The sequence below is a fragment of the Petaurus breviceps genome, unplaced genomic scaffold (genome assembly GCF_028583685.1).
Source record: "Petaurus breviceps papuanus isolate PSGF00001 unplaced genomic scaffold, PetGlider_PUasm1.0 38, whole genome shotgun sequence".
In the NCBI taxonomy this organism is placed as follows: Eukaryota; Metazoa; Chordata; class Mammalia; order Diprotodontia; family Petauridae; genus Petaurus; species Petaurus breviceps.
Genome location: NW_027186304.1, coordinates 102,424,478 through 102,448,933, shown reverse-complemented (window position 1 = coordinate 102,448,933; position 24,456 = coordinate 102,424,478). Strand labels below are relative to the sequence as shown.

Here is a 24,456-nt window from a genome sequence, read left to right as displayed (position 1 = left end):
TGTATCTTCTTTCTTTTTCTTTTTTTTGAGAGATTTGTTCTGGGGTATTTACTTTTCATATAGGACTCAATGAAACATAGAGAAGTTGCTTATCTATAATATTTTCTATCTTCTCAATAGATGATAACTAAATCACTGACTCCTAACTATTGGATCTTTATGAGTGTCTGGAAATCCTCCTGAATGGGCATGAAGAAGATGTGGTTTGCCTTATTAATACGGAGGAATGTGAAGCCTTTTCACTGGAAAAGTCCATTAGTGGGTAGTGGTATAATTAACAACCTACTTTTAAAATAGTAATCAGTTTAAAAATATTAAAACCAATTCCCCCTAATTGTCATTTGAGCCTAATAATAATATACTTGAGCCTATTTTATCCCCTATTTAAGTATTCTTTTTAAAAATTTAAAATTAATTTGTTTACTTTTAGTTTACATCATTCAGTTCCACAGCCCCTTGAGTTTCAAATTTTCTCCCCCCACCCTCCTGTCGCTGCGGCATGCACTCAAATATAGGATCTACAATTATCTTCACATTAATCATTAGTCGGGTTGTAAAGAAGGATCATATAACCAATGGAATGATCAGTGGGAAAAGAGGAAACAAAACAAAACAAGCAAAAGAAACAGAGCAAGTAGTTTGTTTCAATCTGCATTCAGACTCCGCATCTCTTTCTCTGGACGTGGATATCTCTTTTGATCAGGAGTCTTTTGGAGTTGTCTTAACCTTACATTGCTAAGAGGTGCCCAGTCTATCAAAGTTAGTCATCACACATATGTTGTGTCTGTGATTGTGTACAAATTTCTCCTGGTTCTGCTCTTCTCACTCAGCATCAGTTTATGTAAGTCTCCAGGTTATTATAAAGTCCATCTGCTTCTCATTTCCTATAGCACAGTAGTATTCCATTAAAATCATATATCACAACTTATTTAGCCATTCCCCAGTTGATGGGCATCCCCTTGATTTCCAATTCTTTGCCACCACAAAAAGAGCTGCTATAAATATTTTTGTACAGAGAGGGTCCTCCTCCAACTTCTGATTTCTTTGGGATATAACCCTAGAAGTGGTATTGCTGGGTCAAAGGGTATGCACTTAACTATAGCCCATTGGGCATAGTTCCAGATTGCTCTCCAGGAATGGTTGGATCAGTTCACAACTCTACCCACCAACAGTGCATCAGTGTTCCAATTTTTCCACATCCTCTACAGCATTTATCATTTTCCTATTTTGTCATCTTAGCCAGTCTGACTGGAGAGATGTGGTACCTCAGAGTTATTTTGAATTGTATTTCTCTAATCAATAGTGATTTAGAGCATTTTTTCATATGCTTATAGATATATTTAATTTCATCTTCTGAGAACTGCCCATTCATATCATTTGACCATTTATCAATTGGGGAGTAGCTTCTATTCTTATAGATTTGACTCATTTCTTTGTATATTTTAGAAAGGAGGCCTTTATTAGAGTCACTGGTTATAAAAATTCTTTCCTGATTTTCTACTTCCCTCTTAATCTAGGTTACATTGGCTTTGTACAGAAACTTTTCAATTTAATGTAATCAAAATTATGCATTTTGAATTTTATAATGCTCTCTAACTCCTGTTTGGTAATAAAATCTTCCCCTCTCCATAGATCTGAGAGGCAAACTATTCTTTGCTCTCCAATATTGCTTATAGCATCAGCCTTTATACCTAGATCATGCATCCATTTAGTTAGATATTGCTCTGTGCCCAATTTTTGCCATACTATGTTCTAGTTTTCCAAGCAGTTTTGTCAGTGTGTTCTTATCCCCAAAACTGGGGTGTTTGGGTTTATCAAACAGTAGATTACTATAGTCATTGGCTTCTGAGTGTCATGTACCCAATCTATTCCATTAATCCACTACTCTATTCCTCAGCCAGTACCAAATAGTTTTGATGCCTGCTGCTCCCCTCTTTCCCTCTATTATGATAGGTTTTATGTATCTTCTCGATAGAGTCCTATATTTAACTGGTTATGTTATTCCCTCCTTACACCAGAACCAATGAAGGCGAAGCTCATATAATGTTCATCTCCCTCCCTTCTTTCCCTTTACTATAATGTTTTTATACCTCTTTGTGTGGCATAATTTCTTTTTCTGCTTCATTCTTCCCTTGCAGTCCATTTGTACCTTTAATAAGGTTATTTTTAATCATCATCATTTTGTTTAATTTATACCTACTCCCTTTTTATCTGTATCCCCTTTAAATGTCACTATGAGTATAGAATTCTTGATATTAACAGGTATCAGCTTCACATATAGGGATGTAAACAGTTTTTTCTTTAAATAACAAGTTGTGTGTGTGTGTGTGTGTGTGTGTGTGTGTGTGTGTGTGTGTGTGTGTGTATGTTTTCCCTATTTACCTATGTCTTTCTTGAGTATTGTAATTGGAGGTTAAATTTTTCATTGAACTCTGGCTTTTTCATCAGGAAAGTCTGAAAGTCCCTTATATCACTGAATGACCATCTCCTTATCTGAAAGATCATATTCAGTTTTGCTGGATAGTTGATCCTTGGATGTAACCTGAGCTCTTTTCTTTTGCCTTGTGAAATATCATATTCCAGTCCCTATGATCTTTCAAGGTAGAAGCTGCCAGATCCTATGTGATCCTCACTGTAGTCCCGCGATATTTGAATTGTTTCCTTCTAGCTATTTGTAGTAGTTTCTCCTTTACCTGATAGTTCTTGAATTTGGCTATAACATTTTGTGGAGTTTTCCATTAGGGATCTATTTCAGGAAGTGTCCAGTGAATTCTTTCAAATATCTATTTTGCCCTCTAGTTCTAGGATCTCAGGGCAGTTTTCTTTGATGAGCTCTTGGAAGGCTCATTTTTTCATCATGATTTTCCAGAAGACCAATAATTCTCGGATTATCTCTCCTGGATGTTTTCCAGGTCAGTGTTTTTTCCATTGAGATTTTGCCTCTTTTTCTAATTTTTCATTCTTGATGGTTTTTTTTTTTTGACTGATTCTTAGTGCCTCATAGAGTCATTAGCTTCAATTTGGTTGATTCTAATTTTTAGCCAATTATTTTCCTCAGCTTACAAAATCCTTCTTAAGCTCTTCTAAGAATGATTTCTCGACTTTTGAGACCAGTTCATATTCCTTGTTAAGGCTTCAGCTGTGTTTGTGGAGTCATTTCTGTCTCCTGAATTTGGTTCCACTGGTTTGAAATAATAGGATTCTAGAGTCTGTGTCTTCACAGTTTGTTTTTTACCCATTTTGAAGCAGAGCCTTAGCCATGCTGTTCCTTTAGGACTCCCAAGCTTTACTTTTTAAAAATTTTCTCTGGGACAATTTCTGTGTTTTCAGGGTCAGAGGGGGGGATTGGAGCAGCTGGAGTTCACTCTGCCATCCTGGTCCCTGGAAGTTCAGATAGGTCCTTTTTAAATTTCCAGGGTTTGGTTGGTGGTTTGATGGTCCCAGGAGTAGCTGTTGACATTGGCTGTGGGCCCTGCATTTGTCTCTTACTCAGCCCTGACAGATCCCAGCTCTTCTGTGATAGGCCTGGGAATGGCCCTTGTGGTTGGTGGATCAACTTGCTGCCATGTCGTCCGGGCCCCTGTGTGCTGCCCCTGTTTAAGTATTCTTACTCTATTCTTTAATCCCTTTCCCTGGCACTAACCCTTACCATAGACCTTAAAAAAGAAAGGGGGGAAAAAGATGCCCATTATTTCTAACACTCTTCTTTTCTACCCTTAATTTCCTATCCCTGGTTCTCTGCCTATTCTAATTTAGTTCTTAGTCTATATAAAATATACATTTATATGTATATCAAAAGCTAAAAACAAAAAAAAAGATGCATACAACTTAGTGACAATATTGTTGCTGCTTATCCTTCATGAAGATGATCAATGTCAACATTAGATGCTATAGGAAGTGTAACCTAATTAATGGTAGTATACTTTAGTGAGGGAATACTAGTTTCTAAATATGTAACTATACAACTAAAACATATACACACATAAATAAAAGAATAAAAATATAGCAACCACCCTTTAGACTGGACAGAGGGAAAACACATAAAAATAAATTAGTGGAGTGAACCTATTGAGTGCATATTGTAGATTAATACATTATTGGCAGTCTTAGTTCAATTTTGTTTGGTATTGCTGTAAATATCTGGAAAGCTTCATTTTTTTTAAAGTAAAATAACACTAGGAAATGAGATCATTAGATCTCTTTTGATGGGATAGATCGATATAATTATACAATTTAAGCTGGGTTGCTACAAATAAGTGCAATCTGGAAGCCTAGGTGAGGTCAAAGACCTTGTGTCTGCTCCTTTGGCTGTGGCTGGACTTCTGGAAAGTCCTGGTCTGGATATTTCCTGGCCTTATGCTTTTTCTCATATGAGAATTTTTCTCACATTTCTCAATGTGCTTTTTCAGCCCTTGAGGGTTGAGGTCTTGTATTTTTGTTTTTCTCCTCATAGTAGTCACTTCATCAACAAGCATTTATTAAGTGTTTCGTTTGTGTCAGGCACTTCAAAGCACTGAAGGCCACAAAGAAATAGGTAGTGTCTCTGCATGTGACAACAGGGTCACACCAGCTGTCTAGTAAAAATAATAGCAAAATCCATCTCTTAGGAGCCCAGGATCCATGGCCACTTGTTTGGGGACAGGCTGAACTGTGAGAGATTCTAGGATCTCAGCTACATGAGAGTCAAGCTCTGCTCTGAACTATTTCCTCTGAATAGCCATTTCTTCTGGATGCTCTCACAAATGTGTGTATTCACCACACATTGTACCTATACAACCAGAGTCTATATATAATGATCCCAGAAGGCTGTACAATGATGCTGTCCTTCATTCCCTAGAAATTCCAGAGATTCTTAACCAAGCCAGGCACAATGCCCCTGAACAGGATCGACCCAAATTTGTACTCCCCCCACAAAAGAAATTGTAGCCCCAAAGTCTATGGTGACCACTACTTCTCTCTGGAAAATGCTGTCAAATTATCCAAAATAAGCCCCTGAAGGTTCTTGGGCAGACAGAGGATTTCCCTATGTGAAAGAGGTCTTTAGGTGAAGCTTTTGGTAGTGTTTGCTTTATTTCTAGGAGTGTATGGGTGACTGTTTCCATGTCCTGAAACTCATGACATTTTGTGGTTGATACTGATCACTGAGCACAAAAATCCTGTTCTTAAGAAATGGTGAGAGTTGAGGGGCACTTAATAGTAACAGGTGTCTAATAAATGCTTTTTGACTCATTAAGTGAATATCTCCCTGAGTAGAAGCTTTTGGCAGAAGGTAATTATTACCAAGTCTCTCTCTAACCATAGGACACTCCCTTCCAAATCTTTCAATTTTCTAGCACATCTCTTATTTGAGAGTGAGGTCCTGTCTCCTAATTTTTGGTATGTCCTATTCAAACTTATTGCATGCATGCATCCTTTTTTATTTCTCAGTAATACTCTCACCTCCAATGAAAACAAAACAATCCTTGTCATTTCTAAGCCCCATCCTGATCTCTGAGGTCAAGTCTGCCTGGGGCAGGGATGAGCAAAGACAAATATACACACAGAATCTGGAGCTATGGCTTTCTATAATGTAACAGTTCAGGGACATAGAACACCATCAGACTTTGATAGAATTACAGTGCTTTTGAGGTTGGGATCAGCATGTTCCTGGATGGGAATGTCAGGCTATACTAATACTTGCTCATGGAGGTCTACAGAGGTTGGGGGACATGAAGGTAGAGAAATGACTTTCATTTGCCTGAAGGAAAGTCATTTGTGATTAAAATTGATTCCCTGCCCATTGCTATGACATGGTAATGACTAGGAACTGTTGTAGTTGACTTGTGTCAGTCAATATATGTTTATTAAGCACCTTTATGTTCCAGACACTGCATGAAGCATCCAGGCAAGATAAGGTGGATACTTGACGGAGCTTGAGTTCCCAAAGGAAGAAGGGGTGAAGGCAGCATTGCATGGAAATGATTGGGTAGGAGCTAGATGTGATTGGTGATGAGTTAGTTTCCTTTAAAAGGGCCCCTTCTGGGTAGATAATCATTTTCCCATCCCACACCAGGGAGCAATGATGGATGTTTTGAATATCTTTTCTCCTTTGTTTCTGCAAAATGATTTCTTAAATAAGTGAAATTGATGTGTCTCTTACCTGAGATCTGGGGGCAAAACTTTGTAAGTGTCTGATTTATTTCTGAATGTTTGTTGCCTGCCATAGTGCTCTGAAACTAAGGGGGTTATCCATTCTATAAGAGTACAAGTGTATCCTAGGCAATGGTGAAAGCTTGTGCTCAGGGGGCATCTCCCTGAGCAGTAGCTCTTAAGTTGTGGGCAACAGTGAAGAAAAACTGTAAGATGAATATGTAGATCTAGAATCTGTTCTATTTATTCCCTTTCTCATGAATTTCCCTCTGGGTATGTAGTGTTGGGCTTTGTTTTTTGTTTTTGCTTTTTGGAGGGCAATTGGGGTTAAGTGACTTGCCCAAGATCACATAGCTAGTAAGTGTCTGAGGCCAAATTTGAACTCAGGTCCTCCTGACTCCAGGGCTGGTGCTCTATTCACTAGCCACCCCTAGGGTATGTAGTGTTGACCAATGGAAACCAGACAAGGACCAAGTAGATATTTTTCTTTTATTCAGTTAATGTTTTAAAATTTATAAAATATAGGTATTTATACAAATAACCCATTTCAGAGTTTTCCTGAATTCTTCCATAACTGGAGGCAATAAAACAGCAGCACAAGTATGAAACTCATATATACACACATGTAAATAATAAGTAAAAATGAAAACAAGAAAATGAAATAATTTAAGTAACAATTCTATATGGGGCAAGCTATTCTTTGAATTCATTGAAGGTAAAAATAATTTATGCCTTGCTAAAACAATAGACCCTTATCTAGACTATTAAACTACAAACTGTCTCATCTCAGATATAGTTAAGAAAAAAGATATATACATATATTTAGATGTGTGTACATCCATCTAATTAAGGTCTAAATCATCAGTTTCCTCACCATATTTGTATACCTCAGACTGATTTTCAGTTTGGTAGTAGTTGTTGTTCAGTTATGTCTGACTCTGTGACCCATGTGGGGTTCTTGACAAAGATACTGGAGTAGTTTGCCTCCGTTTCCTTATGTGTAAAAATGAGCTGGAGAAGGAAGTGGCAAACGGGTTTAAGTGACTTACCCAAGGTCAAATAGGTAGTAAGTATCTGAGGCTAGATTGAACTCGGATCTTCCTGACCCCAGGGTCAGCACTCTAGCTAAGCAACTAGGTCACATGGTAGATAGTTTTGACAGTACTGAGTCTTTAGCCAGATCCCAGGTTACCAGAGTACCCCCATCCAAGCCTTCCTGAGCCATGTGCTTATATACTATTTGATATTCTTCCATTTTTCCCACTCTGTCCAATTGGAAAACAGAATATCTTTTTCTTTCTTTCTTTTTTCTTTTTGGAGGGCAATTGGGGTTAAGTGACTTGACCAAGCTCACAGGGCTAATAAGTGTGTCAAGTGTCTGAGGTCAGAGTTGAACTCAGGTCTTCCTGACTCCAGGGCTGGTGCTTTATTCACTGCACCTAACTAACCACCCCCAGAATATCTATTTTCAAAAGATATACTAACATTAGGTTGGTTAGGAATTAAGTCCAGTTGAAGTGCCTCTTCCAAACTTGGGACAGTCAAATTTATCTGACCTGTGGTAGTTTCTAGCATTCTGATGACCTTTAAGATGGCATTGTGTTCTTGATGGCAATTGAGCCTTGCTCAATTGAGGACTGCAGTGGTAGAAGATGTTTCTGAGTCACCATCCAGATAATATTTAGGGAAAGTTTTTGCCCTGGTTTGGGTCGTGATCAGTGTATGTAAGGTGGATTCTTGTTCTCAGAGTTTAGTTCTCAGGATCTATGGCCATAACGATATCTAGTTTCCTGGTGTTCGATATTTCCAAGATTCATGACTTGTAAACATCTCTACTGTGACTGTGCAATGAGATATGGGGGTGATATAATGTGATTTTTTTTTTACTACTCTTGTACTGAATGAAATATTGCTAAAGCTAACCTGTGAGGTTATAGCTGGCAATATGTCTTCCTTGTCTGTTGCCCTACAAATCAAGTGGGCGCTGGTCAATAAGTGGGGAACCCTTAGGGATTTGGGATTTGAGTAATGCATGGAGGAATGCATATACCTGCCTCAACTGTCCCTCACTGAAACTTGAGAGGACTTAAGGGAGTGCACTAAGCTGGAATGCTGTGCCTGTCTCAGCTGACGCCATTGAGATGTAGAGGTTGTTGCCCCCTCCTTGCCGCCCCATGAGAAGTATGATTAGGGGATCCTGTAGGAGTTGATGCTCCCATTATCAGGAATCCATTAAGAAGACTACACTAGAATAAAATAAGCTTATTTAACCCCTTATTATGACTCCAATCCTGTCTGCCTGGATCAAGAGCAAACCTGTGCTAGTCTCCACCTGTCATACATTGACGTAGTCGGTGTTTCTTGTGTTTCCTAACTGTCAGTAACACTGACAAGTACATGTGCAATCAATGCTGCTGCTAAGTTGAGAAATTGTGATTTCATTTTCTTTGGGGAGAGCTCTACAAACCTTTATAGTTTCTGTGCTATCATTTCTTCCTGAAGTTTGCAGTTTAAGTCCAATTAAGCCTGGCATTATAATTCCATGTGTTATGAATAGAGACTCCTTACCAATATCTCCATCCCATATTAGACATTTAGGTTTATTGAAGTGCTTCCTAGGATGTCTAATTACTACTCTCCACCCCTCCACTTCCACACACAATTTTTTTTTCTAACTAACTTTTCTTAGATTTTACTATGATCATTACTATTCAAATAAAAGTGTCCCCACTTGTGGCTGTATGGTATATGGGCCTTGAGCTGCCTGTAAGATCATGTCTTATTCCCATAACAAATGATAAGATAGCCCTGATGTTCAACAGACCAGAGGAAAAGTCTTACCTTATTCTCTAGCATGCTTCTATCTATTTGTGCATACCTAATCATTCTTAATAAAAACTAATGGGACATAAGGGTTGGAAATATCATTGGAAAGTCAATTTCATTTAGATTCTCAGTTGTCATCACTTAGTCTGACACCAACACTTTCACAGCATTTAGGCAACAGTACACCCAGATGTGACAGAAATGTTCATGACACGAGTTAGTTTCCTACCAACTAGGAAACTAGAATGTCTAGTCAGGTAGCCCCTTTGCCACAGCATCAGTGGGAGTATGGAGCCTTCTACTTCTTAAGCATCATTCTATAGAGATTACTCTGTGTGTGTGTGTGTGTGTGTGTGTGTGTGTGTGTGTTTTAATCTGGGTCATAGATGGGACTTTTGGTAGTATTTACTTTATTCCTAGATACTTACCGCTTGCTAGAGTGGCCTGAAACTATGAAGAGGAGTCATTCTGTGGCTGACGCTGAGCACTGAGACTACACATGCTGCAGGCTGAGAGCTGTTGCTCTGGGTGGCTATTTCCCTGGACAAAAAGTGGTTGCAATTTTCCATCATATGCTCAAACACAAAATTTGCTTGATTACTCAAGAAAAAGAGACTGAATTGACCTTTATGGGAGAGTTATAGTTATTACCAGTATAACAAATTTTTAGAATGGCAACTTAGCAGTTTTAAGAGCAAGCTGTGAGGGGATAGTTACTGTGAAAATTCTCATTGTATGAGTTGGAGAATGGAGTACCATTCCCTGAACTGCTTTGATGTTGGATTTGGTCCTCTCGAAGAACCTGAAAACTAGAGAGAAACCTGCTAAGTGTCCTTGTGAAACCTGTCTTGTCCAGTGAAGCACTGAATACTGTATCTAATTTCTGGACTCAAGGGAAGAACTAAATATGGTTTTATAGCTCCAGTGGCTTCCTTTATTTCTCCTTCTCACTTGTCTTGCTTTTCTCTTATACATATCCTGAGACACATGTATCTGGTTTGATTTTTTTCTGTCTCAGTTCCAGAAGATCCTTAACAAATATCCTATCCTTTACCTCTCAGATGGGAATATTCAGTTGCTTTTTTAAATATTTGATCAATACACCAAACTTAAAAAAAAGTTCTTGTTTTGTCATGTTCTAACAATGGAACCAGAAAAGCAGAGGCCCCTTTGTAGCTGTCCTGACAATGAAGTCTATTCCAGAATGTATAAGAGAAGACAGCCAGGGACTAGATGACTATAAGAGAAATCTGGGACTCAAAATGTGCTGATTAAATGGACAGTGGGAGTGGATTACTAGGAAACAAGGAGACCTTATACTACTTAATATTGATAATTATTTATTGTTTTGGTCTTTTGTTTCATGTTTATATTCAAGTTTTCTTGGCTACCTCAGTGACATGTGAATCTCCCTTCTCAAAATTAGTCCATTGTGAGCCCTCTAAGTAGTTTGATCTGTAACCTAACATGTCATTGTGATTATGAATTTATGAAAAACTATAGATTTGGCTTATAGATAAGTGATCCATGGGAGGAGTGGGTTTCCACCCCCACCCCATAAAGCAGAAAGGGGAAAATTGAGTGAATTGGGGAGATTAGGACAGCAAGTGGTTAATTGGGGGAATTGAGTGAATCACTGACTCCATCTTGTGACTCAATTCTGGAGCTAGTTCAGTTCCCTTTATTCAATTATGTGTCTAGTCCAAGTTTTGTCTTATGGGAACTTTATTCATTTCTGGGAATTGGGGGAGAACCTTACTGCATTGTTTGAACCTGGCCCTGCATAGCTGGGAAACTGGATCATTTCTAAGTGTTGTTTAGAGATCCTTAACCAATGATCTGGATTATGCCGACAGGAAACTCAGTCAGACCCAAAGACTGATGCAAGGAGTTTTCTCACAATTATATACATCGAGTAACCTATATATTTTACCTGAAAACTGACCCTCTACCAATCAATCAGTTGTTTCCATATTCCCTTGATTGTTTACAGATATTTGGGGAGTGGGATACAATCTTTTCTGAGTTCAGGGAATTGCACAAATTCATTCTCCTCCTCAATCTAAGGGTCCTTGTGGCTACTCTCACAGCTGTCAGATTTAAGGGAGTAGACTCTTGGATCATTTGAAGAAGATTCTAGTCCCCAAGCAGATTACCAAACCTGGTGAGGGCCTCAAGGTCCACTTCAAGTGGGCCCTGAATCAGATGACATCTCAAGGAGATTGTCTCTCCAAGACTCTGGTGGTCAGAAGTACACATCCAAAGAGTCATTTGTTTGGAATTTTCTTTTGTCCCTGACTTATGGTTTGCCTTGTGCTTAACCACCTCCCTCATCTGTTTAGTGGTTCCTGATAATTCTTTCATGACTCTCCTTTTTTCCTTTCTGCCTTCGCCATTGCTAAGGAAGGGAGGGGAACCTAGTGCACCTCCTTTCCCCCCCCCCACAAGAAGTCTCCAAACACTAGAAAAAGTTGGCAACCTCACATCTTGTTGGATTTGTGCAAGAGGAAACCACACAGGGTAGGAAATTGTTTCAACATATTATATCTCTTTGGTCAGAAGTGACCCTATGGCAATCTTAACTAAAAGGGGGGAATGTGAAAGTATATATCCCAGGGTTTACTATGTTCATTTTCTACGAGTTACCCTACCAGCCAGGTGCACTGGACACGGAGTAAACCTGTTTACCCAAAGGAGCCAATGAGGAGCCTGTTGTGAGTCGAAGTCTTGCTTGCTGACTTTGCTGAGCTGTGCACCCCAAACTAGCCTAAACTAGTCTTGTAGTCAACTGTTCCTCCAAAACAGCCTGTTTTCATGTTTTACCTATTCCTAGGAAAGCCTGTCCACTCTTTACTCAAACTTCCTCAAACTTCCCCTTTGTAGTTTTCAGGCATAAATTGCCTGTGCCTTTCCTAGCTTGTGGTCTCTCTTGTACTTTGTACTGGGGAATCTCAGCACTAATGTCTGGTTTTTCTCTTAGTAAGACTTATCTGTTTTCAACTCAGCTTGGACTCCTCTACATTTTGAGAAGTGGGATTCATTCAGTTGACAGGTGCTGGAACTGACCACAGTCAACATGAATGTTCCAACAAAAAAAACAATGAGAATTATGACCCTGATTGGACATGTCCCCAGGAAGGAACTGTGTGTGACCATTTAGTATTTCTCAGGATAGGCCCATAATCCACTATTTTGTTACCTTTTACAAGATATCTGATAATAATCTAAGCATGCAGGAGTTATAAGAGGATAATCCAGCTATCTGCAAAGGCAAAGCATCAGTGGAAGTTTAGTAGTTTAGGAAGTTTATAGAAGTTTAGGCCAATGATACAATATTTTGAGGAGATGACAGTGAATTAAGCCTTCATGATGTTAGTTGCTCACCTGTGAATGTTCACATTCATCAATATCCTTCCTAAACTGTGGTGCATGGAACTGAACACAAATGCTCTAGCTTTGTGCTCTGCTTAGGGTAGAGGACAGCAGCATTAACTGCTGGTGAGAAGGAGGCTTAACTTTCTTAATGCAACCCATGATCCCATCTTAGCTTTTTTGGCTCATAAATCACACTGATTCATATTGAACTCCACTAAACCTCATGACTCTTCTTCAGACCTACTTCTCTCTATCCATTCTTCTCCCACTGTGTCTTTGGGAAAAGGCATAAATGCCATGCCTATTAAATTTGTGAATGTTGAGAGAGAGAGAGAGAGCCACCATGCTGAATAACAGCAAAATCTTAACAGGTTCAAACACTGAATTACTTCCTATTAAACTTCATATTGATAGATTCAGATGCTAATCCTAGATTTTGATGAAAAAAGAAAAGCCATTTCCCAAGTCTTTAATACTTTCATCAAACAGCACAGGATCAAGTAGAGATGCCTGGTTCATTTGACTCCCTTCCAAACTGACACTAAATCACAAATGGTTATTGTTTGGGTCCACACATTCAGTCAATCAACAAGCATTTATTTGGTACCTATTACATGTGGGGCACTGTCCTAGGGGCTAAGAGTGCAAAGACAGACCAAAACCCATCCTGGCTCTTAAGAAACTCATGTAAACAACTATGTGCCAATGAGAAATGGAAGTTAAATTGGTGGTAGTCTTAGAAGGAAGCTAAAGAGGACTGAAAATGGTTTCTTTTAGAAAGTGGAACACTAGCTGAGAAGTGAAGGATACAAGGGAAGCCAGGAAATAAAGATGACGAGGGAGAATGTTCCAGGTATGGGTATTAGACATTGAAAATGAATGGTTAGGGGTGGCCAGGTGGCTCAGTGAGTAAGAGCATCGGCCCCAGTGTCAGGATGACCTGGGGATCAAATCTGGGCTCAGATACTAAGCACCACACCCAGAAATAACTGGCTGTGTAACCTTGAGCAAGTTAATTAACCCCAATTGCTTTAAAAAGAAAAGAAAATGAATGGTTAATGGGCAGCTAGGTGTCGCAGTGAATAGAACACAGGCCCTGGAGTCAGGAGGACCTGAGTTCAAATGCAGCCTCAGACACTTAACACAAATACTAGCTGTATGACCTTGGGCAAGTCACTTAACTCCAATTGCCCTCCAAAAAAGAAAAAAAAATGAATGGTTAAAAACATGGATGGTTGGAAGAAGTTTCCTGTGCAAGGAACAGCAGGGATCTAATATGGCTGGATTTTGAAATATGTAGATAGGAATAAGGTATAAGGAGACTGGTCACATAGGAACAGACCAGGTTATGAAGGGCTTTAAAGGATATTCAGAGGGTTTTATTTTTGATCATGGAGGTGATAGGGAGCCACTGGAGTTTGAGTAGGAGACAACATGGTCAGACATGTCTTTTAGGAAAATCATTTTAATAGCTGAGTGGAGGTTGGACTGGAGTAGAGAGAGAGACTATAGGCAGGAAGACTAACCAGCAGGTTAGTGCAGTAGTCATAAGAAGACATACCAGGATGATGATGGCAGAGGAAAAAAGGGAGGGTGCAGATGAAATGTTAAGTTAGAAATAACAGAACTTCACAATTGTGCATGGAGGAATGAGAAAGTGAGGTGAGATGTAAAATCTTAAATTCTCTGAAGTTTTGTGTGAATTATGGGTTCTTGATATTTGAGCTGGTTATTGGAAAGTCAAATTTAGGAGGGTATCCTATTTGTGTCAAGGTTTATTTTGCAAAAGATTACAGCAGAAACATCTAAGAATTTGCTATTTAAGGTTAAATATCAATACTTTTTAAATACCAATAAGTTTTGATTGCTTAAATTGCCATGAAGCCAATAGTTCACATTTGCAAAGGAAGTGTCAATTCTCCTCAAAGAGAGTACAGGTCAATGTCTGTCTGGGGCAGAGAAGCAGATCCTCCGAGAGGAGCTGCTGCCTTTGGAGCTGTGCTGAGGCAGGCCTGTTCCAGAATGCCCAAGAGGAGTTGTTCTCAGAAATCAGAGACTGCATGAGACATCTGAGCACTAAGATATAATTTCATCTAAGCACTAAGATCATAACTTCATCAGTGGACATTGGGAATGGGTTACGAGGAAGGAGACTTATGTTTACCCTTCCCTTTCTTCTCCATGTGTCACTGCCTGTGTAAGATCTACTTACCAAAATGAGCTGCCCTCAATGGAGTTTTTCGATGTGTTGGTCTTGGGTGGTCTCAAAGACCAAAAGGCAAATTGTTATAAGGTTTGACTTGATAGTTGGGGGGGGCATACCCTCCAAATTAGTCCCATTAAAGTAGAATATCTGAGATAAAATTTTTTAGCTTATATTCCCATATATTAGGGTTACAGCATTAGATCAAACAGAGATACTAGCCCAAACTTTTCTTAATTTCATATTAGCCTTTAGGTTTTGATAAGTTTATTTCTAAGAAACTTATGCTAGCTCATGCTGATCAAATTTTTTATTCACAGCATTTTTGCTTCTGTAATCATTATTTCAACTTTATAATAAACATTATGCAATGATAGACATACATGATTATTATACTTTATTTTATAACTTTAATCAGGCTACATGATTCATGGGAGGCATGGCTTCCCAAAAATGAAAGGGGAAAATTGTGAAATTGAAAACTGATCTTCACTTCTATTCTGTTAAGATTTAAATTACATTTGATATTCTCCCTTGCTATTCCTTATCCTTGCATGTTTGCTCAGGTGTAACCTCAGGTTACTTGGATTACAATTCCATTCTTGCAACTTGTACCTCCACCCTTGTAACATCATCTCTCACATTCTGGAGAACTGTATTTAACCTGATACAATCTAAGATGTGGTAACAACTCCCAAATTCCCTGAATCAAGTATATTGTATGTGATTAAGGAGGTTTGGGAAGGGGAGGTCCAAATGTCGTAATATCAGGCTGAGATTAGAAGGCTTTTTTTTTTTTTAATACTTTCTGGTCAATCAGAAGGCATACCTATGTTGCTTGAGATCTTGCCCTGTCATCTTTGTAAATCACTATTAAAGACCCTTCTGGCCCTCAGGACTTTTGGTTATTGAGAGACCATTGACCTCATCAATTGGCAGATTGCTAGCATTGGCTAATAAATGAATTGTGCTCATAATTTTGTCTCTCAGAGCTTCTTAGCACCTCTGACTATGAGACAGTGGGAAAAGTTTGTCATCAATCTGGCTATTGCCCCTTCTTTAAAGAATTCTATCAAGCTCTAGAAGGGAGAGGTAGTCAGGTGGACACCATTCAGTCAGGATATTTCAATGAACTCCCTTTTGAAATTATAACCCATCTTTCTACCTCTGTAACGACTCTTTTACTAATGAGTGTTGGACTTTAAGTCCAAAAGGGGGGATTGTGGATTATCATTTTTTATGTTGTTCATAAAACTTATACTGTTTAAATCTAACTGTGTGACTAGAGAGAATTTGAATCCTGAATGTCACCCTGACCTTAATAACTCTATAGGAAAACCAAACATGGTTCCAAAGGATTTTGTAACCAGATTCTGGATCTATCCAAGACATTCTTGTTTGAGGGTCTACCCAATCTCATGTTTTGAGTTTCCTTTTGTTGGGGCTTCTCTCAAATTTTATTGAATGTTTATAATTACTAACATCCATCTCAATCTACCTTGCTTTCAAGTTGCCCTCTTGGCAAAATTGTTTCACTGTGTACATGTGATTTATGTAAAAGTTCCTGTCCAAATTCTATATGATATAAACCTTCCAGAGCCTGGACGAGAGGCAATCACACCTCCTTTCCAGCTTGTCCTCTACTGAATGACCAAATAAATTTCTTTCTAAAACTGCTTGTGATTTGCGGGTTTGTTCTTATGACCAACATAGTCTAGTAAGCAGCAGTTCTCTCAGACATGAGTTGTTCTAGGCATTTCCTTGCTAGGTCTCTATGAACATGTACATACCCTTGTATGTGTCATTGGCCCAGGTTTATGAATGGATTACCATTCCTCCTTTTGCTTTCTAACGAATGAGCACTACAGATAAGTGCTGCTTTTGCCTTATTTAGTAAATCTTTCTCATTTGAGTCAGTATTATTGTGACTGATTTTATAGAAAAGGAAGATTATAAGCTATAGTCTTGAATAGTAGGAATATACTTGAGAGAATTAAAGTAATAACAACCATATGGCTGCCATGTTCTTCCTCATCTTTTACTCCACTTCCCAGCTCCAGGGGAAGAAAATCTGCCCATATAAGGTCAGTTTGGGGATAGAGAGAAGGGTCAAGATGAGGTAAGTTCCACCTCAGATATCATATCTGCCTTATATTTCTCTTCTACTTTCCCTTCCCTAGCCTTTGAACCTTGATCTCTCTCTCCCCTAGAGAGAGGAATTTTCTCATCAAGATTTCCTTGCACTGATGAATAGCAAGCATTTATTAAGAATCTGCTGCATGTGAGATACTGTTAAATGCTGATGAAATCACACTAAACCCATAGATTAAGGAGATACCTTGTCACCCACAAAAAGAAAGAGTTTGGAGAGAGATTTGGAAAATTCTCCAATTGCAGAGAGAATTAAGCGATTAAGCATGTAGCTGTTAGTACTAGGGTTCTATTAATAGAATCAGGGAACTGGTCAGGAGAGTAACCTGAAAGTTAAAGTTATAAATACAAGCACTGTTTGTAATAGGAGCTGAGGAAAAGACAAATAAGTTGGTCCTTACCCATGAGGAATTTGCTCTATCTCTCAGATTCTCACAGCATTTTCTACATCTCCTATATGCCTTTTATGTTGTATTATAGATATCCACATATGCTCCATCCTTTATAGTAAAAAGCTTAAACAAAAAATAACAAATAAGGAAATTTAATCACTAAGCATTTATTTCATTTTGTTTTTGTACCCTCAGTGCAAGGCACTATCTCTCCAATTACCTTAACTCTCACCTTTTCTAGAGATTGTTCCATATGGCTCCACATTAGTTCACAAATTTTAATGCAGCTAATAAATGTACAATATTGAAGCAACAATGACCTATTGGAGTAACGTACTATGGTTAAGAAATACAATAGTATAACAAATGTAAATTCAATTGCTGAAAACAATACTGACTTTCATGTAATTGTTGTTTGTGCTTCATTTTGGTTTTTAAATTTATTAATTTACTTTTAGTTTTCAATGTTCACTTCCATAAGCTTAACTTTTCTTCCCCTCCCTCCCCACTCCTTTCCCAAGACAGCAATGTAATCTTATATGGCTCTACACCTACATTCCTGTTAAACACATTTTCACATTAGTCATGTTACATAGAAGAATTACAAATGGGAGAGACCACGGGAAAGAAAAAACAAAACAAAACAAAAAAATAGTCTGCTTCGCTCTGCATTCTGACTCCATAGTTACTTCTCTGGATGTGGATGGCATTTCCCATCATAAATCCTTTGGAATTGTTTTAGGTCCTTGCATTGCTGAGAAGAGCTAAGTCTATAAAAATCAGTCATCATACACTATGGCTATTTCTGTAAGCAACGTTGTCCTGGTTCTGCTCACTTGGCTGAGCATCACTTCATCACTTCATATAAGTCTTTCTAGGATTTTCTGAAGTCTGCCTGTTCATTTCTTTTAGCATAATAGTTTTCCATTACTACATTCATAAACCACAACTTGTTCAGCCATTCCCCAATTGATGGACATCTCCACAATTTCCAATTCTTGGCCACCACAAAAAGAGCTACTATAAATATTATTATACACATGGGTCCTTTTCCCATTTTTGTGATCTCTTTGGGATACAACCCTAGAAGTGTTATTGCTGGGTCAAAGGGTATGCACAGTTTTATAGTCCTTTAAGTTTAATTCCAAATTGCTCTCCAAAATGGTTGGATCAGTTCACAATCCCCCCAACAATGAATTAGTGTTCTGATTTTCTCACATCTTCTCCAACATTAATAATTTTCTTATTTTGTCATGTTAGCCAATCTTATAGGTATTATGTGATACCTCGGTTGCTTTGATTTGCATATCTCTAATCAGTGGTGATTTAGAGCATTTTTTCATATGACTATAGAAAACTATCTCTTGTTTGGTCATAAATTCTTCCCTTCTCCATAAATGTGACAGGTAAATTATTCCTTTCTCCCTTGATTTATTTATAGTATCAGTCATTATACTTAAATCGTGTACCAATTCAGACTTTATTTTGGTATATGGTGTCAGACATTGGTCTATGCCCAGTTTCTGTCATGTTATTTTCCAGTTTTACCAGCAGTTTTTGTCAAATAGTGAGTTCTTATACTAGAAGCTGGGGTCTTTGGGTTTATCAAACAGTAAATTACTATAATCATTGATTACTATATCTTGTGTAACTGACCTATTTCACTGATCCTACCCCTCTTATTTCTTAGCCAGTACCAAATAGTTTTGATTACTGCTTTATAATACAATTTAAGATCTGATATGACTAGGGCACCCTCTCTAGCATTAATTTCCTTAATATTCTGGACCTTTTGTTTTTCCAGATGAATTTTGATATTTTTTCAGCTCTATAAAATAATTTTTGGTAGTTTGGTATGGCACTGAATAAATAAATTAATTTAGGTAGAAATTTTATTTTATTAGCTCAGCCTCCCCTGAGCAACTGATGTTTTCCCAATTATTTAGACCTGATTTTATTTCTGTGCAAAGTGTTTTGTAATTGTGTTCATATAGTTTCTGGGTTGGCCTTCATTTTCAAAGAATGCCAGTGATATCATGGTGAAGTCTTGACTTGGAACTGAACTGAATTTGACTTGGAATTCTCTTCCAGAGTCAGAGATGTTCAATGACAAGAAGAAATTCATGATGACTGGCCATGGGCCTAGGATGTAGTGAATGACCTTTGCAGGCTTCCAAGCTCTAAGTGCTCCCCAGCACCTACTTCAGCTGCCTTTGTGGCTATTGGAACAAATTGTTCCCATCTGTCCATTCTGCTAGGGAAGTCTTCACATGCTTGGGATAGAAGTTCTCTTAACTTACTGGTTGGTTTTTGAGGCCTGTTGGTTACTCTCAACATGGTTTAACTCATCAGCCAAGATAGTTTTACCAGGCTGTGGCTGCTGGACATGCTACAGCTTCTAGAGTACGTGGGGTCTTCAGGGAGCACTAGCACCTATGGAGTGAGGGCTTGCGGAGTCCTTTTTTAAGGCTTGACCATTCACTGTTTCTCATTTTCCACCCAAATCTCTCTCTTGTGTGACTCCAAGAAAGGGATAGGGAATAAATGAGGGAAAAGAGACCCTCCGAATCAGTCTGAATGAAATAAATATCCTTCTACCAAAAGTTGCTCACAAAAAAAGATTTTTAAAAAAGACCCTGTTGGCACACAAACTGTAAATTAGTTGTATAAAATAATTCCTATTTTATCTCATTTTGGACAGAATCAGGGAACTAGTCAGGAAAGTAACCTGAAAGTTAAAGTTACAAATGCAAGCACTGATTGTGAATAGGAACTGAGGAAAAGACTTATATATGTAAGTATATAGCAAAAATGTAAATAAGCATAAAACAAAACAGGGCTAGCTATGTGGTGTAGTGGATACAGTTACAGGCCTGGGGTTAGGAAGACTTACCTTCCTGAGTTCAAATCCTTCCTCAGATGCTTACTAGATGTGTGACCCTGGGCAAGTCACTTAATGCTTCAGTTTCCTCATCTGTAAAATGATCCTGGAGAAGGAAATGACAAACCACTCCAGAATCTTTGCCATAACCCCAAATGGGGTGGTGAAGAGTCAGGCACAACTGAACAACAAATACAACCAACCTTATCAAATTGAACACTGGAGATCTCAGGGGTCATTCCATAAAATTAAATGCCTGAGGCATTTGAGTTATAATGTGTACTGGAATAACTCCATTCCGAAAACAGGATGCTCTTGTGCTAAAATAATGCAGAACCCGTAAAGGACAGTAGAGAAAGTGTCCAAGACTTTTGGGAGAGAATACTAACCAAGATCCCCCATGATATTTTATTTAAAAAAATAAGGAATCAGAAACTATAACTGAATTCCTCCAGACAGAACCACCACATGTAAAAAGGGTTGGGCATCAGCGCTGTTTTATATCAATTACACACATCCACTTGGGTCTGTCTAGAAGAGGCCAGCAGGAAGACAGGAATAGATAGTTCTAATTAAATCTGCTCTGTTACTCTAGGGAAAGTAATTTTTAGGTTCAGGCTATACTTCTGATCACTATCCCTTAAAGGAAAAGAGTGTATCAAACAACATATCCTGGGCTAAATTCCCTTCACACCAGATGCCAGTTCTACAATGAGTACATATAGTAAATACTACATAAACCCATTTATTTAAGTTGAAAGCAAAACAGAAATCAGAGGATATATCAGATAATACAGAATGAAGGAATTCTCCCACTGGGAATAAGATGACTCAGTTCAACCAAGAAAGAATCCCATGTCTTATCCAAGGAGAAATGCCCTAAAAGTCTCTAGTTTAACAAGCTAGGAATAGGGACATGATGGAGATTGAATATTGGCTTCTTCCCAGAATCTTTCTCTCCTTTCAGGGATTTGAAGAGAGGCTGGGAGAATGTGTCTATGTGTATGTTTTGGTACTAAAAGTATAGATACATATGTAAAATCTGTTTGGATTCCCCAATGGTAAATTGTACTGCCTGGCTACTAGGTCTCAAGAAAGGTAAATAACTGGAAGACAGATGAATTAGTACAGCTGTAACTGTCATGTTCTCTCCCTCTTTCCTCCAGTTTTTTTTAATGCCAACTCTTTCTGTCATCACTTTTTTTTAATAGGGCTTTTCAGTGCTTCTGGGTATTTTCATTAGTGTTTGACTATAGCTAAAGGATTAAGTAGGAACTTGGGCAAAATGACCAAAACCCCACTGGAAGTCATCATGATTGACTGAGAATGAGCCAAGGATTATAGAATGAACAAATTAACATGATTCAGGGTATCCCAGTAGATGGATAATTGGCTTGGTGATATGTGACCACTTTCTTCTGGGGTGAAGGGAGAGCATGATGTTTTGGTGTGGGAAACCTGGCTCAGAGAGGGTCGTGATCTAAGTTAGACTTGTGGAACCCATCTAGGCATGTATCTAGATAGACTACCTTAGAAAATTTAAATATCACTAGTCTGGGACTAGATAGGTTTATTTTCTAGCTACTCTTAGTTTCTTTACCTTGGGTATTCTAAATTCATTTATTATTCTGCCTTCCAGTAAGTGAACCCTAGAAAGAGCATTGTTGTGATTCTGAGTGAATAGAAGCTGGGCTAAGAGAAGGAAATAGTCTCTAGTATTGGGCCAGTGTATAAGTATGGTGGTAGCAGGAACAGCAGCAGAAATGTGAAAGATAATTAGGAACAAGGTAGAATAGAACTGAATCTAGGGAAGCAAGCCACCTTAGGGATCCAAGAAAGTTCAAAAAGCTTCTAAATAAGTGCAGATACAGTAACTAGTATAAGTTATTAAAAAAAAAAACAGGAATCAAAGGCAAAGGTCCCCTGAATCAGTTCCAAAAGGAAAAGCTAGTGCTCAAGTAAACTGGCCAGACTGGGGCAGAGGGTGGGACACAAGCAAAGCCCAGGGGTGGCAAATTTAGCTGCCTTTGCAAAATCAACTAATGAAATCATCATATCTACATTGTCAGTGGTTCTGCCTTGTCCTGTCCTGCCCTTCCTCAGGAAGCCCTGGATATGGGGGTAAAGGAGTAGGAGGTGATCATTAGCCTTATTTTAGCTGACTTTGTCAAAAAGTCCATTGCTTCCAACAGGGAGGTTTTGGATTTAATATAGCTTCTAAAAACAGCATTTTCTCAATTGCCGACATTTTCACTGCCTGTCTCACATACCTGGAATGCTCTCCATTTTCATCTTCTGGTTTCTCTGGCTTTCTTTAAGTTCCAACCAAAACACTATCTTCTACAGGAAACCTTTTTCAATGCCCCTTAATTCCAGTGCCTTCCCTCTGTTGATTATTTCCAATTTATGCTGTCCATAACGTGTTTGTACATAGTTGTTTGCATACTCTCTCCACCATTAGATTGTAATCTCCTTGAGACCAAGGACTGTCTTTTGTCTTTTTGTCTCCCCAGATTTAGTAGTGTGTCTGGCACATTGCTTGATCCTAAATTCTAAATAATGGTCCAAATTGTCTTCTTTGGTTTCTACTCATTTTTCATCCTTATTTCTAAAAAAGCACTTTATGAGAGTGCAGGATCATTGATTCTGATATTTGGCCCAGAGTCTCATTCTGAGGAATCATGGGAAAGGGTCTAAATCATGGTCTGAATCTGGGGTTGTCTGTACTAGCATTTGAGACTAAGCTGGTTGCAATAATGATTCTTTGACACTAGATGGTGCTACATGTCAGCATTTTGGTCATCTGTAATGCCAAAAGATTGAGTATCATTTAGAAGATGAAGATTTAGAATGTTAATTTTGCAGAAGACAACACTTTTTTCCCCAAGTCTTCTCCTTTCTCATACATTCATATTTCCAGAAAAACTCAAAACTGGTTTGAGAAACAAATTTATAGTCTCTGGAATAGTAGGATGAAAGTGGGATATAATCACCTTATATTCAGAATTTTTCTAGTTTGTTTCCCAATTTTAAGGTTTTAGCTTCTAATTAAAAGTTTCCTGAAGTTCCCACTGATTTCTCTTACTATGCAATGGAATATCATGGAGTTGAGATGATGTTGGTATTGCGGATAGAGGATCAAGGTTACAGCTTCAAGTCAGGTGGTAGACCATGAGCACTAGAGGTTTTCTAGCTAAGTTTTCCAAGATATTATATGGGAATTCTGGTTCAGATTTGACTTGATGACTCCTCAGATTCTCAGTGTTTATTGACATACTTTGTCGTCAAAAAGTTTGTTACCAGAAGAATAAGAGGCCAAGAAGTGTATTTTGTTATGGCAAAAAAGAAACACTACAGCTTGAAAATATCACTGAAATGCAAATAAAAATGACATGAAATAAGAAATATTAATATGAATTTTAAATGTAACCCTTAAAATATCATTCTGTTGAGTGAGAAATACTAATATGAGGACAAGATAGAAGAGAGATAAATGGTTTGATTTCCTCTAGCTTCTTACCCCAGGCAAAATGACCTATGTCACCTTGCCCTTAACCTACAAGGAAGGGTGACACATCTCTTTTGTGAATGATTCCGGGACAAGAAATACAGAAGGAGAGTACAGTATGCTTGATTATGCTCCTATTTTCCTTCCTTCCGGGTGAGGTGGTCTTCAGCCACCTAGCTTTTCTGGCCTGTTCAGAGGGACTCAGCCAGCTCTGGGCGCTCCTCTGTGCGCTGCAAGTCCCCTCAATGAGTACCAACTTGCGGGCCATCCCCTTGTACTTCCTGTCTGCTTCCTCTGTGATACGTTTGGCTTCTTTCAGCTGGATTTCTTGCAGCTCCATCTTACTGAAAAGGCTGTTGCAGTAGATCAGTGGAGAGGCGATGAGGACTTGAACTAGGTTTGTGGCTGTTCATGAGACAAGAAGTGAATGTTTGAGAGGTCTTGTGAAGGTAGAAATGATGAGACGTTACAATGGATTGCATATGTGGGGTGAGAGTGAGGTGTCAAGGATGACAATGATGTTGGGAACTCGAGTGACTAAAAAAGATAGTGGTACCCTCTATACAGAGAGAGGGAAGTTCAGAAAAAGGGTAATGGAGAAAGATAATGGGTTCTTTTTTTTTTTTTTTTTTTTTTTTTGCCTTTTTTGGAGGGCAATTGGGGTTAAGAGCTGGCTGAGTCCCGTTGCAGGGAGATGGATGAGCAGATCAGACTGACAGACAAGAACCTGAAGTGTCTGAATGCTGCTGAAGAAAAGTATTCTCAGAAAGAAGACAAATATGAGGAGAATAATGATTCTTACTGAAACTCAAGGAGACAGAGACGCATGCTGAGTTTGCTGAGAGATCGGTAGCCAAGCTGGAAGAGACGATTGATGACTTGGAAGATAAACTGAAATGCACCAAAGGAGGAGCGCGTCTGCACACAAAGATGCTGGACCAGACTCTGCTTGACCCGAATGAGATGTAGAAACCCCATTCCCCGCCCCCCC

The 24,456-nt window shown here is 38.6% G+C and overlaps 1 pseudogene; it reads right to left on the bottom strand.

Moving 5' to 3' along the window:
• The window catches only part of LOC138170303 (ubiquitin-conjugating enzyme E2 E3 pseudogene), a 29,159-nt pseudogene that overhangs the window by 3,861 nt on the left and 842 nt on the right, over positions 1 to 24,456 (bottom strand).